The sequence below is a fragment of the Patagioenas fasciata genome, chromosome 11, assembly GCF_037038585.1.
Source record: "Patagioenas fasciata isolate bPatFas1 chromosome 11, bPatFas1.hap1, whole genome shotgun sequence".
Taxonomy (NCBI): domain Eukaryota; kingdom Metazoa; phylum Chordata; class Aves; order Columbiformes; family Columbidae; genus Patagioenas; species Patagioenas fasciata.
In genome coordinates this window covers 18,476,255-18,493,394 of record NC_092530.1, presented here as the reverse complement: position 1 = coordinate 18,493,394, position 17,140 = coordinate 18,476,255, and the positions used below count along the sequence as shown (strand labels likewise).

The window sequence follows — 17,140 nt, the reverse complement described above, 5'->3', positions numbered from 1 at the left end:
TCTTTATATTAATGTAGTGTTTTTTACAAGTATTTCTTGTAAGAATTATATGATGACACTATGTGTATCATAATGTTTCAACATCACAACTCTCTTATTTTATTCTTTCCCTTCTTCTGAGTCTCTTGCTGAGTTGTAGATTAATCAAAAAGGGAGCAACAGAAGATATAGTTAAACACAAGCTGAATACAATGATGTTGAGGAACCTACCAAAATATCAATAAAACCAAATCACACAGAATGGTTAGGGTTGGAAGGGACCTCTGGAGATCATCTAGTCCAACCCACAACAAGCACGTAAAGCACTGAGAGCTGGATCCCAATGGAACCAGTGCTCTCTAGCCCAAGAGACAATCTTGGTGTATTCCTGGCTCTCCTTGACTACCCAGCTTTAAAGCAGTTTGGTCACTAACATGACTTTCCTTACTTTCCTTGATGCCAGAATATGGTACCAGCTCATATGATGTTGTAACATGTTGCATTCACGTTTATGGGCTTGCAGCATGGATAGCTTTTATTTCTGACCTTTTATTTTAAAGGCGCATAACACTGTCAATGATATAAGTATGTTCTTGGACTTGCTGAGGCAGGCCAGGTGGTACAAACAGCTAATCCTAGGAATGCAAAGCCACTAGCAGGTTGTGGAACTGCAGTTCAGCTGTAACTCTTAAAAGTGCTGACTTCATCCTTTGCTTGCACCTGAGATCTTTGGAGGCTTCCAAAGCTTCATTTGCCTCAGTTGCAAAGCAGAATTCATGTGTGTTGAATGAATTCTACAGAATAATGCTCCATACACCTCTGGCTTAGCATGGTGAGCTTTTAGCTAGCATAGGGAACAAGAAGTGAATGTTTCTCACACCACATATGTCTTGCCTGAGAAGAGATAGTTGGATATGGAGGGACATGAGAAACAGAAGGAATTCTTCAAAATCTGAGCAACAGAAATCATGTAGTTTTACTGTGCTTGTTATACCTGATTATTCACACATATCACAGTAGTTGCCACAAGAATATCATTTATCTATGAGAATTTGATCCTTCAAGATGCTGGATTTCAAGCCCCTAATCTGGTCAACAACTTTGGTTCTAGTTCTTGCAGGGGACTAACTGATGCAGCCAACTAATGGCTCATAATGGCCATATTGGTCCCTGTTTATGTAAAGTATTTGGATTGACCCACTAGAATAGATAGCTTGGTACATTTACATCCAACGGAGGCTTAATTATAGTTTTTTAAAGGATCAGTACAAGAAGTACAGAAATAAATAGATCTTTTAAAAGAAAAAAACATTAATGGTATTACACTTATTCAGTTCAATTTATTGCATATTGCCAAAGGATACTGTATATATAGCAAGTGTATGTACTCAGGTTACAGAAATAAATTGATTTATTGGTGTTGCTAAACTGAAATGGTTGTAAAGCACAAAAGTATTTTAACAGCAAGCCAAGATATAAGCAATAAATTATGAAGTACATTGTTAAGAACATGTTTGTTTTTCCTTTTAATTTGAAATTATGAGCTCAGTGAGCACTTAACTTTATTTCCAGTGTTAGTTACAGGTACTAATGGCTTCATTTACATTACGTACAATCATTACATTAAACTCACTCAAGCAAATCTTTTCGTAGGGAATCACTAGGAGTTCCTGTGTAAGGGGATAGGACCAGAATTTACAATGTATGGGAGCTGCCATTAAAATGTTAGTACCACTTAATGGTTTGGGGTGTCGGCTGCTCCCTAGAAGACAGGTTTTTTTACTATGGAGTGGGGCGAGTCTGCCTAAATGTTTTGATAGAGAAGAGCTGGCTGTGAAGGTGATCAGAGAAAGAGTGGAGAGCAGAAGGGCTTTGTGGAAATAGTTGATGAGTTTTTTCAATGGCAGGGGGAAGTGCTCGTCTATTTTTGTCAATGTTTTGAAAAATGTCATCAGCTCTCAAGGACTGTCAGCAGGTTTGTGAAGCTGGCACATTGGAGAGTGATAGAAAGAGAGCATTTGGCCTGTTCTTCTCACCTAGAAACCCTGCTCCTCTCGCCAACCCCCCGACAGCTGAGATTTCACTTCTTCTCAAGTCTGTGAGAAGGGAGGAACAGAACCAGACCTGGAAGGGGCCTGCTGAGGTCTGGCCCCAGGCGTGGGCACAGCGTGTGCTTCCCACGGGCAGGGAGCAAGCAGGGCAGACGGTGACCACCCTGCCTGCTCCGCGCACAGAGGGGAGCACTGGCCCTTCCAGCCTCACAGCAGCAAGAGGGTGCTGAGTCTCCAGAGCCTGTGGTTTGCATTAGAGCACCTGTGGCCTTTTCATGTAGCGTCAGGATGCAGGTGTTTCTCATGAACAGAGATCCTCTGCAGGCACAGCAAGCAAAATTTGGGTCCTGACAGGCTTACTGACATGGAAGGGCAGAGTAATTGGGCAACTCATGTACTGCAGGCATAGGAATGTGTGAGCTGTGCATGTTCAGACATGTGGTCACCCAGGAAGGCAAGTTGAGGCTTTACCATGTAGAAAAATGTGCTTAGTGTGGAAACAACATGTTACTAATTCAACTGGTTGTTCTCCTTGGTTTAAGCTGAAGCTCTATGTCATGATGGGATTTTCTCTGTGAATCCAGGTTTTCAGGGAAGTCTATGTGTAACCAGGGAGACTCCAGCAAAACCTTCAAAACCAGAATCCTTTTGCTCTAAAGCTCTTAAACTAATGAAACCCTGTAGGGCTGGCTCAAGGACCCAAGGGAAAGAGCAGGAAGGAAGCAAGAGAGCTAATGTAAGCTGTGGCGGAGGCAAAAGGAGCATGATAAATTAAGTGAAAGTACAGTTATGCTGCCTTGTCTGCTGCAAGCTTGAAAGATTAGCAGATCAATGTAGCCCAGCTGGGCACGATGAGGAACAAACAGACTTGAGAGTGGGCTTGTGAGGTTTGGAAGCCAACTGTGTTAGGTATAAAAGCAAGAGTTTATCTCTTGGATTTGTAAAGCTCTTACAGCTCTGATTGAGGACTAGATGAGAATTTAAACTTTTAGAAAAACTTGGGGGGAGAACCAGGTTTTCTGTGAATGCAGTACTGCTACTAGGAGACAAATTTTTCACTGGTGGGGCCTGAAGTCCTTGAGGATGCAGCTACAGAGCTGGTTGGGTCCATTACCCGAGAAGTTATTTTCCCTGGCCCAGCTCTGGCAGAGGTTGGGATGTCAATGGGCCGTTTGCAAGCAAGCAAACAGGATCCTGAGCGCTGTCAGACAAGGTACGTTCTCAGGCTTCATGGAAATGAACTCTCACTGTCCTTGGTTTGTAATGTCTGAGAGAATAAAACCTTCACTACAGACATAAGTTAGCTTTTTCTGGGAGAAGTTCTTCAATGGGGTTGCTCATCAGTTGAGTACAAAAAGACCCAAATACTAACCTCCAGCATGAAAACAGCTGTTGATTAGTGTTTTTTTCAGAGAGGTCTTCCGAATTTGTGACTGGCTTCTGATAAAGTGTGTGTAGTGTTCTTGATACTAACAGTAACCCATGCAGCTGGCCCCAGAGGGGGCTTCTGTATTTTGTATATGGTTCTCAAAAAAATATGTTAAACTAAAGCATGGTATCTCTGCCTTATTCCTTAGAAGCCCATCTTGTTCTTTGTGAGGTGTTTCTTTGCTTTAAATCCCAGCCATTGAGATGTCTGTAGGTGACACTGGGTTTTGAAAGACAGCGGAGACAGATTTGTTCTTTTTCCAGGAATTATTTGTGGTTGAAGATGGGGAGAAGAAGCAAATAGCACATACTGAATGTAGGGGAAACAGTACACAGGCCAAGGGATTCACTAGCTGGTGCAAGAACACACACCCAACATAAAATGTTTTTGATCTACTGGCAAGTTAGTATTACAGTTGATTTTTACTTTTGCCCAACTTATCTCACTGTATAACTTTGCTTCAAGCTATCAGTAATTTTTCCAACCTTTCAACATCTGGTTGTAATTCCTTCACCTTCATTCTACCTTGTCAGTGCTTGAATCTTCTGGGGCGTTATAAATATGTGTAGTTCTCTGGATATTGAGTTAATCATGTACTCATTGTCACTCTACTTTAGTAATCAGAAATGAAGTTACCCTTTAATTATGGAGAGGCATGTGTCTTTTGATGTTTTATCAGCCCTTGTATTGTTGACATTGAACCTTGAGGTTGTTGGAAATGTCTTATTCAGAATGCATTGGGGAAGGATTCCGGTTATTTTTATAAATATCCTTCATTTCTCCTACTTTTGAAATACTTCCTTTTACCAAACATCCCTTCTCTGTAAAAAACTGCTAAGTGTCCAGCCAACAAAATTGGCTGCCATCTGCGGTTTTAGAGAAGTGGCTGAAAGCGCGGTTAGTGCATGAGTTCCCAGGGGAACGTCACAGGGGGAGAGGCTGGTGTGGTAATTGCTGACCGTGAGTAAGAGTCAAGGTGATTGCTTGGAGGAGTAATAGCAAGAGATTGCTGCTTACAGCCATCCAAATTTGCTCCTTTGCATCTTGGTAATGAGCAATTAGGACTTGCAGAGCAGCTTTATTTGTTTGCCCTGGTTTGTTCAATGTACCAGGGTAGCCTTATCTCCTGCCTTGTTATGAGGTCTTGAAGTTTCCAGGTAGTTGCTGCTACATTTTTGCTGCCTTGGAGGGTTTGGAGGAGCCTGGTAAATCGCAGTATGACCGCAGAAGAGCTGGCAGCAGTGTAGCGAGGCAGTCATGAGATCTAGGACAAGGAGACTAACTTTATGGGACCAGTCCTTACTGGAGGGTATAGTTAAGCTTCCAGCTGTGGCCAAGGTTGCTTTTGGGATGGCAAAGTGCTGCAAAACAGACTTGTGGGCCTGATTCGGGATCAAGATGAAGATTCCTTTGTTTGTCCTACAGCAACTCTATGTACAGTGACAGCAGCGGGGCCATTTCAAAACGTCGGGATTTATACACAGATATTTTGCTTTGAATCAAGTTAAATTTAACTAAAGGGAATTTTCAAGCTGGGAAGTTCTCATTAGGATTAGGCCTGGATTTTCAAGCCTGGTGTTTACTGTAGCTGTGGTAAAATACCTTGGTTGGTTCTTGTATGCCATGTGAATGCTTGAACCTCTGAGCTATAAAGTCACCATAAACCCTGCCTCAAAGAGATATGTAAATATTTCACTAAAAGAAGAACAACTAGAACAGGAGTAATTGCCTGTAATCAGACATGTAGTGCCTGATTTTTGCTTAAAAATAATGTTGCAGACTTGAGGAATAATTTCCAGTGTTGATTACAAAGTGAACTAATTTCAACAAAACTGGGTTGGTCCAGATAGCTCTTGGTGCTTAAAAACCTATCCTGATAAACACATTTGAAGCCGTGTTCTGAGCTGGGTTAGAAAAAGGATATGTTTCCAGTTTTTCTTTTCTCTCTGAATTTTTCTTTCCCTGGCTGAATTAGCAGATACGAGGTCTTGCTGGTTTTGTGACAGTGTGCAGCTGGCAACTTCTACTCTTTGCTGTTATTTGAAATACTGCAAAGTGAAACAAAATCATTTGGGGTTGAAATGAGTAATTCAAGCCAAAACAAATTGTTACCATTTATTGAATATATATATGCACATACACGTTTATATATATATGTAAATATATTTTTTATACTTTTAAAAATAAATTTCTTCAGGTCTAACTGAAGCATTTTTTTCTCTCTTCAGCTGAACCACTGATGTAAAAAGATCAATTATTCACATTTCTCTATTGGTGAGGGATGTTTGTCAGGTTTGTAATGAAATTGTACTATACTCTAATAGCTTCTCTTTCACAATTCCTCTTTAGGGCTTTTCTTTAACAGGTGTCTTAGAAACCTGACTTTTTAAATTTAAGGATCCTGTGTTATCAACTTCAACCTGGACTATAACTTTACCAACATAGTTTTTCTGCAAAAACTTGAATTTCAGAAAGTATCTTAAGGCAACTGCCTTGCTTCCCTTTTAGGCATGTTTAGTTTTTTCTTTGACTCAAATCAGAAAGAGCGGGGAGAAATGTCATAATTTCTTCTCTTCTTTTTTAGTAACCTTTTCATCAAACATGAGGAGCTGCATGTCTTTGTGCTTCGAATAGTGTTATCCTTAGGCAATGGTAAGTAGAAAAATGTGTTTCTGCCTTGAAAATCTTATCACCTTACTTTCATATTCTTCACTTTTCTTGTATCTGTCTGTCTGTGTATCCTTTGTGACTGGACATGAACTATAACAACATTATTTATGTAAAGTACAGGAAAGAGCTGTACATTAAGAGTTCAAAGGCAGACTGTAATTCAATAGAGATTAGGCATTTCTTTGATTGCGACTGGTTTGAAAAATGAAAATGAAATGCAAATAATCATCATTTCCTGGGTGCATTGCAGCCTCTGTGGGGAAAAACGGGTTAAGAACTCTTGGGGTACCAGAGGCCCCTGCAGACCCTAAGTAATGGAGCAGTCTTTATTCAGATGCAGCTGGCTGGAGAGTCAGACTTGAATGACCTGATTGGAAAAGCTGTTTATTTTGCATCTCCAATCTGTCCTCTGATGAGGAGATTTTTTTACATTGCTTGGGTCTGGGTAAGCGCTCTGCAGGTTCAACCACCTCAGGATACCCAGGGATGGTGGGGCTGTGACAATGAGAAGCGCTGTGGTGAGAACCAGGAGGATGGAGCAGGAGGACTGCTGGCCAGGGAGCTGGGCTGCCAGAGGAGAGCAGGACTCTCCGTCTCCCCAGTGCTGAGCAGGGTGGGACAGGGGTGAGGGGGGGCACATGCAGGTGTCATAGTCACTTTTTTAAGCCCGAGCCAATGGGACGTTGATGGGAGTGATTTCAGGGGGGGCCATGTAGGGTGATGTGGGATGTTTCATATTCCATGTGATGTTAATGAGGCCTCTGTGCCTGACTGAGAGATGATGGGACATCCCGTCTTCTTTAGGTTTGCTTACCTCTTTTAGTGAATCAGCCCCCAGAAGGGCAAGACCAGAGAAGAAGGCAGGGGTTTCTTCTCGGGGCAGAGCCAGTCCCCTAGAGATTTCCCTGACTGTTACTAGAATAGTGGTAGATCCATCCAGCCTCCTGCACAATCTCTGTGCTTGGTGGGAAGCTTTCAGTGAATGTAGCCAGAGGTTGCACATCTCTCTCAATTTTGCCCCATGGCTGATGTTGAGGGGTAGTTTGTTCCTCCAAAACATGGAATAAGACTTGCCCTCGGTGAGCAGGAACTGGGTGGGAATCCAAAGTAGATGTCAATGCCTCAGTACAGTGTGTCATACAATTTCAGCATCTTCTGATATAACTTTAACACAGTGTAGAGAAGTGTGACAACTGGGTACATTCTGCACCTGAATTGTCATCACTCCTTGACACAAAACTAAGGACTTCTGCCTATGAGGGCAGTAGTGAAATAAGAAATCACTTAGCATCGAGAACCTCCTGCTGACTCTGTTTCTTCATTCCTGCACCAAATGAAGAGTTGTCTAACTACTGTATGACGGTACCATGAAATATTGAATCAGGGAGGCAGTCCTAATGTTCCACCAGGTACTATAAGCAGCACAGCAAAATGATTAATGAGACCTGGCCTTAGCTCTGTCAAAGCCAGATCTGTTGGGCTACAGAGTTCCTTCTTTTTTGGAATATTCTGCTCAACAGCACATTGCCATACAGACTCATCAGCAAATGAGTAGCAGATGGAGCAGTGACACGTTTTATCTTTCAGCAGCAGGGACATTGTATGTACTAGGAGAATTCAGAGAAGTTAGTTTCAGGCAAAGTATGTGATGAAAGAAAAGCTGTTGATCGTTTTTCTTTCTCTGCAAAATTGCAGATGGACAAACAGAGAGGAAAGTGGATGTCTCAAGCAAGGCAGTAACAAAGAATGAAATGTTCAAGAAGTTAAAATTAAAGCCCCTGCTGTGGCAAAGACATACATCTCTGCCTCCTGTGCCCAACTGTTACACCACGGCTTAGTTTTTGTTTCAGATAGTATCCTTTCAATCAGGGCTTTACAAATTGGTAGGCAGAGCTACTGTTCTTTAAGTGCCAGATGCTGCCTGTCATCAGAGAGCAGTTAATCCATATCCTAGGCCTTGTATAAATTGGTTCCTCCACCCCTCATAATGTATAGCAGATGAGACATTGTAAAGGAAAATCTGAAAACTAATCTGAGCTGAGACTGAGTTTCAGGATTTTTGGCTCCTGGGCTTTGCCCCATGTATGCCTTTTCTTCTTTCCATGCACCATGATGTTTGCTAGGATGCTTAGGCTAGAAAATACTGATTGTGAAGTTCAAGCCTGAGTCTGGATCCTGAAGCTAACTAGACTGTGAGAAAGAGTAAAGCAGACATTACAAAGCAAGGTCTTTTTTGTTCAGACAGTATCTAACTGTTGTAGATGCAGTCATTGTCTGAGGTCTATGCAGAGTTTAACCTGTGATAGTTCTTTCAGTACGATATTTTTTCTCTATTAACAGACATGCAGGGGGATGCTTCCTGCCAGGTTATGTGGGTAGTGCTTCCTTCACATTTTCACCCTGATACTCAGACTGCATCCAGGGATTTGACAAATGTATTTTTCCCAATGACTATATTGATCTATATGGAGAGAGCATATGCAGTTGGCAGCATGCTGTGTGCCTTCCTGTTTACCAGGTACAAGGCACATCCATAGGCATCTATTTGCCATGTCAGCGCTATGCTGCACCCCAAAATGACTCAGCCCTCCAAGAATCTGGTTACTCTTGAGACAGAACTTGTTCAGATGAAGAAAGAGATGTGACAAAGTAATGGTAGCATCAGGGAATGGGTCACAGTAACCCAATGTCCCTTTGGGTCCTTTATCCCAGTCTCTGTTGTGTCTTGTGCAATAATTAATATCCTGTTTCAGTGCATGACCTAAGATATAATTCAATAGTCTGTTCTCTTCACTTGCCCTGTCTTGTGACATCCTTGATGCACCAAGGGCTGTGACTTATAACAATAGACATGTTGGGAACCATGGGCTGGTCTGTGAGGTTTGTCATGCTGTGTGGAGAGGGAGATGCCGACAGCCAGAGTCAAGCCTGACACTTCCTGAATTTAAAGGTGTGACTGCACCGCATCACCAGACTCTGTCTGGAGTCTGCAGCGTGAAACATGGTGACTAACAGGAGGGGACAGAAGGTAGCAGGAGCAGGACATGTGTGTCAGCTCTAAAGCTTCCCAGACAGTAAGGATGCCTTGGTGGGAAAGTGCTTCCCCTTCTCCAGTCAAGTCACAAACATTGGCCAAACCCAATTCCCAGTCCCAATGCCTTTGGGACAGAGGATCCTTAACCATCTACTGCCGATCTTTCTGCTGATTGTGGTCCAATAGAAATAGTTGGATTTTTTTTTTTTGGTAATGGAACACTTTGTTAAAGCACCCAGCTCTGCACACAGACAGCAAAGCAGCCAGTGTGCCATCCAGACAAACATGAACGAGCTTAGGGACCACGAAACCTAATAGTCCTGCTACAGATAGGCAGAGTTTAAAGAGGTGTTTTGCAAAGAACCTCAGGCTAGCTCTTAGTAGCAAATAATAAAACTTTCCTGAAAACGGTCTGATCTCTGTGCTAGTCATGGACTTTTGAGTGCTTTTGAAATCAGATTGGTTGTCATATAAAAAGTTGGTGAAGAGGATGTGACAGCCCCTTTTATCTGTGTGAACAAAGTTTAAATGCACTCTGAGATGCACTTGCTCCTTCCAAGCCCAGATCCTCTACTAACTTGTATTCTGGCCAGAGCTGCTGATATTTCACAGTTGTGCTGGTGCTGCAGTTCACTTGGTCACTGCTTCCTTCTCCACCCCTGCTGGTGCCAGTATCCTCTCCACAGTTTCTCTGTCTATGTTAGTAAATTTAACTCTGCAATTGAACATAGGAAATGGTTGCCTGCACTGTCATGAACTGTCACTCATGCATCTTCTTCCCGACACCGGTGCAAATGCAGAATACACAAAGTTGTTGCACATTATAAAGATTTCCTGAGAATCCACTCAGGTCCACTTCCTGTAAATAATGTGACTCTTCTGAGTGTGTACCGACAAGACATTCATGCTGCCCCATCATGTGTGCTTTCTTCTCCTTTCTTTTTTGAGGTGTGTATAGATATGGATACAGATCTGCACTCGTATACCAGCAAGTGATCAATATGATGTTCAGATATGGGAAAACTGGAAGCGATCACCTGTCAGGGTCACCACCTTGAGGTGTATGAAGGGCACATTTGAGAGATCTAGGTTAAGAACATGCGCTTTTTGTGTATGTGTTCAGTCCCTTAAAGAACAAAAGAAGGAACATTTGTTCACACTAGTGTGGGTTTTGTTTTCTGAATTTCAACTGAAGAGAATAATAGAGCAAATCTGACCTGCTTTTTGAGAACATGCAACAATGATGCTCTGATGACAAGTGCACAAATCCAGATATTCTTTGCAATCCTCTATCTTTCCTGAAGATCAAAGACCATGTAATGACAGCCATAATGAGTCTCCCATAGAGATCGAGCTGCAGGTTTTAGTATTTTGCCAATTGGAAACAATCACATTTTTACTGCAGGAAAGAAAGGGAGGCAGAGTGGAGAAAAAGGCATTCTCAGAACAGTCAGCAATTCTGTGATGCTCAGATGATCTGCTGCAATACTGGCCTTGTCACACCTGGCTAGATGGGGCAGAGCTGAAACAAGAGGGATTGTTTTCCCTTTGAAATCTTTAGAGCTTTTTACTTTGTGAGTGAGAACAATGAGACAGTTGTTAGCACATAGAGCTTTTACACCAGAGTAGGGAATATATGGGGGCAAAAACTTTAAATTGCCTACCAATTTCCTGGTATATTCTGAGAAGTCATTTCTGAGCCTTCATTCTGAGACACACATTCAGTGTGGTCAGGGAAGGTCTCACTGCGCACTTCAATCACCAGCTCATCTTTTCTAGAACATTGACTTTCTGGTTGGATGGCAGATGCAGACAGCCTCGTGAGAGTGGGAGGAGAAGAGGGTGCTGGAGGCGCATGTTGTTGCTTTCATTTATTTGACAACCAATGGCTGGAGACCTGACTGATATAAAGAGCTCCATCATGTTTTGTTGCTTACAGAGTGGTACCTGTGCTCCTCACAGCCTGCCTCTGGGCTCTTCCTCACTGACTAGTATTTTAGACTTCAGAGCTGGGGGAGCTGATGTGAGTAGTGGCAGGTCATGACTCTAACAGACAGTGCAGGATGAGGGATTTGGATGAAGTCCCAAAGAGCAGAGAGGGAGTGCCCTGCTCCTCAAGGAGAGTGGCAGCTTCTGGGTGGTATGAAGAGGGACGTGTTTCCCTTCTGGGGAGGGTGGGGAGGTTGAGGCTGGTCTCTGTCACAAATGACTGGAGGGATGGGAGAGGGTGTTGTTGGTAAGAGATAGGGGTAATTGGACGTCAAGCAGTGATGGCCTGAAGTGCACACTTTACTAAAAAAGCAGCAGATCTAAAGCAGCATGAAGTCCCCCTGTGTGATGAACAGGGTCTGGGGGAGATGACCACAAGCCGTATAAGGCTGAGACAGCATGAAGTCAGTCTGTGACCTGTCAGTGTGGCACTTACCCGCAGCTGAAGACTCCAGGGTGGTGCCTAGTGTTTTCATCAGTGCTTTGCCATGGACTCCATGCCTACTTTACAGGTAGATAGTTAAAATATCAAACAGCAAGGTGCTGTGCCCGGTCACCAACAGAGCCAAGATTGTAGCCTTGACCTCTGCAGTGCCAGCCCCATGCACTTCCCCACTGGCAGCACTGCTGAGAGGTGGTCACTCAGATTGAAGTGCACGGGATCCTCTTGAGTTTTTCAGCCTGCAGAATGTGAGGTTGCACACAACAAATCACAGTTGTCTGAGCAGATGGAGGGGCAGTCTCCTTGCTGCCACCAAGAAGTCTCCTGAGTTATTGCAAATAGAGGGTTTGCACTCTCTCATCTCTTGTGACTTAGAGCCTGCAAAGCAAACCACTAGAAACCCTCTTCTAATCACGGTGTCATATGTGCAACACCTTAATTAGGCAAAACTGGCACTAGAAGACTTTCTTCCTTCCCTTTCTTAGTGTAGCCTGTCCCACCATCTGCTGGGGAAAGACAGTTTGGTGAGTGATTTACAAAAAATATGAAGAAGTCCCTTTCTACTGTTCATGAGTAACTCTCCTCCAGTGCTGCGGTGTCTGAAACTCTCTGCAAAGCCGACTCCTAACATTGTCATTAATGTCTCTGGCATGGTTGGGAGGAATGAAGGATGAGCTCTAGCTGAACATTAATCTCAGATTAGTCTGGTTTAGTAAAAAAAAGAAAAGCAATTGCATAATATCTGAAAACCAAGGGGAGACAGAATCCTGTTCATTTAGATGTAAATCACTTTAAAGTGCTGCTCTGGGTTGAAATTTAGTTGATGTTAAATTTGTCAGCTTAAAAATTCAGGGGAGAAGAGAGAAGGGGGAGAGAGAGAGACTGCTGGACTGCTTTCAGAACTCTCTTATAATCCTATATATTTAGAACGAAGTGAAATCCTACCTTGTGGTAGTACTACAGATTTGTCTGAAGGAAGAGGAGGGAATATTTGCCTTCCAGTGCTTACTTTGAACTTCTGAGCTTATTAGAGCCCTGAACCAACATTCAGTGCAATTTTATTACCAGTTGAGTGAATTTGGATTTTTCATTCAAAGTGATTATTTCCCTCCCTCTAGCTGTCAGAGAGATTCTTAAATATCCTTTTACTCCTACTGATCAAAATATTAGTGGAGCTATATGAAGTTTGGATCTGCTATTCAGCACCAGATTCATCAATCTTTTGGGTTTCTGACAGATGTTGACTAAAAGCAGCTGTATGTTAAAACTTCCCTTTAGTGACCAACAGATAAAAGTATTGGAAATGGGGAGGAATAACACAGAATATATTATGTGCTGCGAATGTATTACTGAAACAGATAAAATAGCTTGAAAATAAAAAACATGCAGCTTGACATGATTCATTGTAATGTTTGGGAAGTATTTAACAGTTTAATTTTCTTAATGATTATAAGTGTTTGTTCTGTATATTTCTAGTAAATATTCACATAGAATATGCAATTTAGCTTCTTATAGCCAAGGCTGGAATTAATTTGTACAAAATTCCTCCAGTAAAAATATATTTCTTTAATACTCCAGGCACAGATGCTGCTGATTCTTTAGAAATTTCCACGGTTACCAAGATAAAATGTATGTATTATGAGACAAGTGTAATAGATCATGAGTTAGTCACTTAAACCTGCAGGAAACGTATTTATTAGGGCTTAATCTGTATTATTAAGCACTCATGGGGAATTTGCTATTAAAGGATAAATCACTGTCACTGATGATCTCTAAAATGCGATGCATGCTGACTGTGATCTTTCAGTCTTCACTGCACAGAAAACAGGCAAAACATAATTTCTAGATATGCATGAGTTCAAAGTGAAATCTCTTGAGAGCAGTCTGCGTGGTCAGTCCTTGCCCCAGGCATCACAAGTGCTCACTTTTGGGGGAGTGTCTCAGTTTGCAGAAAGGCTTGGCCATAAGGCAGCGTGTGCAGCCAGGCTCACAGCTTTTTGAGTGGGAAAGTGTGCTGTGGAGCCTGCCTGGTGGATGCAGTTGATCACACAGGGGGTACCTGGTGGCCAACAGATCTTTTCCTGAACATTAACATCTGCCAGCCTGTGCTGCGTGTGTGAAATGATGCCTGGGATGCAGGGGATGGGCACACCACAGCCTGCCTAGAATGTACCTCTATCAACAACCAAATGCTGCTTCTCATTATTGCTTGATGAGCGTGGCAGGGGACACTGGCAGTTGGACATGTGAAAGGCAGGGTTTTGGTCAGATATTCTGGACTGGGGGAGAATGTGCTGTTGTGAACCTTACTAAATACTGAAACGTACCTCCCTAGATCCAGGGACTCATGGTTGGCCCTACAACATGTGCAACATGTTGGGTCTGTTCATCAACCCTACACCTGGGGCAAAGCAGAGCCTCTGACAGGAGTTTTTGTGTTTTCAGTATTCGGAAGGCACCGTTCCTGGAGGGCTGGGGCTCCATTTCCATGAGAGCTTTGACTACAGATAACCAGAAGTTTTTAACCTAGATGTTAATGAAGTAACATGTATCTTAATAAACGTATTTGTTTGGAGGCACACTTGAGCTCTGGTTGCCCTGGACTTCTGTGTATTAAGGGAAAAATGATTTAACTCTTGAGTACGAAAAGGAGTTTAGAAGAGCAAGTAATTGGACAGCAATAGGCAGTAAGTGGCAGTGTAAGCTGAGGACAAAATGCTTTGACCACTGTGACCTTTTGAACAGCCTTATTAGCAGAAGGTGGCTCCTATTTGACAGCTGTCAAGGACAGCAAAACAGGAAAAAAGCCTTAAAATTCTGCTTGACAACAAGCAGGAATCTTCAAGAGGCACAGTATGGTGAATCTTTTGCTGCTGGTCCATCCTGAAGAATGGAGATTGGCACGTACATCATGGCATTCAAACAGCACCCTGAGTAATATTTGAGTTCTGTCCATTAGGCATTTTATGTAAGTCATTTTTCTGATGACTGTTTTCATTCGTGTTTGTTTTGATACACTGTGAATTCAATTCTCAGTTGCACTAAAGTATTTTCCCCTTTGACAGCATGTCAGAGGCTACAAAGTATGTTCATATTAAGTGTTCTTAGTATTGTCAGAATGACATGAAGTGTCTTAGTTTGAGTGAGGAGAAGGTCTTTTCTTGGTGTAACTTGGTGCTCGGAAGTCCACCACAGTAAAATCTGCTGAAGTAAATGTTTCTTTTCAACAGTATCTGGAAGATAAATATCTAGTGTGATCACCAGACTGTGGCCGTAATTCACTTTTAATTCTCCCACAAGATCCAGGGAACAGGAGACAGAGACTGGAAAGACTATTAGGTTATCTGCAGTCTTTCATTTAGAATCTTTTCATTGACTAAGAGTAGGATTAAAATCAGTGCGTTACTCCTCCTCTATACACATTTCCTACAGCCTTATTAAATCTTCTTTTAGATAGCTTTGAACATAAAGGATAGAAATTATTATTAAAAAAGTACGAATTCAGAATTAGAAAGTATAAAACTATGTAATGTTAAAAATAGATGCAGACCCCTGTGTCAGTCTAGTTTCAGATCCAAAACTGTACTTCTACTCTTGCATCTTTCAGATGGAACACTTAGTTTAGCCTGGTAGGGATGTTAAATATTGACATCAGCAGCACGAGTATAACAGAGATGAATTTGATTCCATTCCTCACACCACTTCTTTCTTCAATCTGTATTTCACCTGAGAAGCTTGATTTGATGTCAGACAGAGTTGCATGTGGTAAAGAGTCCTGGCGTTTTGTTGCTCCTGCCTAGATGATATTACTAACGTTTCAAAGGGTGCTGTAAAGCATGAGAGGAAGACATAAATCATTAAAGGTAGCCTAGCTGCTGTAGAACTATAAAATTGTTGCGAACCTTTTGCGTTTTCTGCAATTATGTTAGAAAAGAACTTGACCTATTGACTGCTAATTCTGCTGATTAACAAATGGGGGACAGATTCATATTAGCCAGATGAAATCTATCAGACAAGCTACCCACTTGTTCTTACAGTTGTGCAAAGTAATAAGGGAAGAGTAGAGAGAAGTAACACATGCCTAGTTTTTTTGAACTGACCCTGGGCTATCAGTTAGAGCTGGCCAAAAAGCAGATTTTCCACCTTGTAAAACAACTTTTAAAAAAATTTTGTTTTGTGTCAGTTTGAATCAGACTGCTACTAAATATTTTGACACTTCCTGTGAACTGGATATCCTGGCAAAATATTATTTTGGAAGAGGTGGAATATGTCATTGTAAATGACATATGGCCCACACTGCTTTTGGGCAACGTGCGTTTTTCAGTATCACCACTGCTGCCAGAGGCTACGAAACAGGCAGGAGTGGCTGGGGGGCTGGTGATGTGGGGTCTGTTCTGTGCAAGGTGCTCTGAGCTGGGGGCTGCTGGCTCCTGCACGGGCCAAGGCAGGGCCACTGGTGGCTGGGGCTGCCCTGCTCTGTCACCTCCCCTTGGTTACTCAGGTTCCTACTCTTGCTGGCTCTTGTCTTGCCTGTTTGTCGTTCAAGACCCCCTTTTGTATTAAGCGCTCTCGGTTTTCTGGATGTAGGCACATCCTCTGTGTACGCACTCATTGTCACCTTGGCCTTGGTTTGTATGGCCCAAACTTCCTCAAGTACACCGAGCAAGTTCCTTGTGCCTCTGCACTTAATTGCAGCCTAGTTTTAATCTCTGAATCTTCTCTTTGGGTTGTCCAAAGTCAGTCAAGCCTGTTTTGAAAAATGTATTCTGACTTGATTGATAGAGAGTATTTTGGATTAAGTTGGCTTCCACGGAAAGTTTCTGTCTACCTCATCGTGTGCCATTTCTAGGATTAATATTGCTTTCAAACCTACTCTGCTTTTGGGAAACTTTCTTTCACATGGACCTTGTTCCTAGAAATCCTTCGTCATCTCAGCCTCAGGTTTATCTTCTGTGCTCTGTATTATTTGCTTGGATGTTTCCACTGACGTTTTCGTCTCTTTTAAGAATTAAGAGTTGTGGTATACAGTTCTGCTTTCACTAACATAGGTGTTGCCCTGACCTTGCTAAGTCACCTGCAAAGCCTGATTTCCGTGACGTTATCATCTCCACTTGTGCCCATCTGAAACATTCAGTCTGGCACATATTGCAGCTGGAGCTGAGGGGAAGGTCAGGAGCTATAGCCCTGCAGTTGAAACTGAAATGTCTGAGCAGACAAGCGCTGCGCTTCCTCTGGCTGGTTCAAGGCAGAGCTATTAATTCCTCACTCTCCTGGCCATGCTTGCACAGTTTATTAAAAAACCAAAAAAACCCCAAAACCCAAACCACAAACAAACAAACAAAAAAAACCCCAAAACAGCAAAACCACCCAGAAAACATTCTGCAGTGATGCTTGATTACTTTTGGCTTATGCAATGTTAATTACATTGACTGGGTAGTTTGAATCTAAAAGTTATCATCTTCAATCTTTAATGAGAGATATCCCTGCCAATGACAAAAAGCAGGGAAGTGGTTCACAGGTTGGAAGACAATGGAAGGTTGACTTAA

General features: G+C 42.4%; 1 long non-coding RNA gene across 1 annotated transcript in view; it reads left to right on the top strand.

Annotated features, from left to right (window-relative positions):
* LOC139828896 (uncharacterized) overlaps nucleotides 1-17,140 on the top strand; it is a 68,166-nt gene that overhangs the window by 19,982 nt on the left and 31,044 nt on the right. Inside the window, exon 6 of the long non-coding RNA XR_011740953.1 lies at nucleotides 6,044-6,111. This is a non-coding gene — a long non-coding RNA (uncharacterized lncRNA). The remainder of the gene's footprint in view (nucleotides 1-6,043; nucleotides 6,112-17,140) is intronic.